Raw genomic sequence first — 1133 nt, 5'->3', positions numbered from 1 at the left:
CACACTTACTCCATGGTACTCGGTAAGTCTTGTCCTGCAAGTGTCCATTGTGAGGGTAGATGTTACTGACCAGCTGGAACGGAACAGGACGTTCTAACAAGTTCACTATCAGTCTGCGTCTGACTGAGGCCTGAAACAAATACAAATATTCAAACATTTGTGAGCTTTATAAAGCATTTCTTCATATTTTTGTACCCTCTATGAACTAACTTGTACAATACAGTAAATATTCTTACACTACCCTAAATCAATGAAAAAATGTGCTGTCCCAATCACCCAAATATTACCAAGAAAAATGTTTTTGGCTCAGTTTACAGAAAAGTGTACGTCACACATCCTTTCTTCATAATATAACATTGTTTCCTCCTCAAATGGGTAGTTAACATCTTCAGTATTACAGAAATATACCATGTGTTCGAATGATGTTTTTAATTTATGGCAAGAAACCTTGCCCATGTTGGAAATTCAAAAACTGTCCCAAACACCCTTAATTCACCCTATGTCTTGCTGTGGAATAGAAGCGCAGTTTCAAGAAAAAGTGCAAATTTTTTCCTCACTTGCACGGAATTATATAAAATATTAAAACTGTTACCAAAACTGGTTTTGATGTGGCCTGTCAATTCGATACCAAAGCGATCGCGCTGAATATATCGTGAAATGTCGGTTCTATTGAAATGACGAGCGATAGAGGAGTTAAATTAATTTAATTTATATAGTTTAATAAAGTTAAATCGATCAGCTAACTTGTCGTGACTAACTTATCTTTAGTAAAATTGTCTGAGGGGAGACATTATAGCAGCAATCCACGCGCGCTCTCTCGGTGATTGACAGCCTGAAGCTATGAAGCCACGCCCACGACACGCTTTCTAACTTGCAGCGAGTTTAGCTCCATTTATAGTGGATTCATATTTTTTGTTGTTTTTATGTTTATACCTATACTGGACTGATAATGAAAAAAAATCAAATTTTATTTTATTTTCATTATAGTATTGCTATATGCTTCATCAAACGAGGAAAATTAAAATGCATTTAACATTTGATTTAACATTTGAGCTGCTATTTTAATTTTATTTAATGATTTTTTTTTTTAGTTACGTGCATAACTTTAACTGAAATAAAATAAAAAATGAAAA

Source organism: Sinocyclocheilus rhinocerous, unplaced genomic scaffold (genome assembly GCF_001515625.1).
Source record: "Sinocyclocheilus rhinocerous isolate Xijiao unplaced genomic scaffold, SAMN03320098_v1.1 scaffold665, whole genome shotgun sequence".
NCBI lineage: Eukaryota > Metazoa > Chordata > Actinopteri > Cypriniformes > Cyprinidae > Sinocyclocheilus > Sinocyclocheilus rhinocerous.
This window is presented reverse-complemented; position numbering follows the sequence as displayed.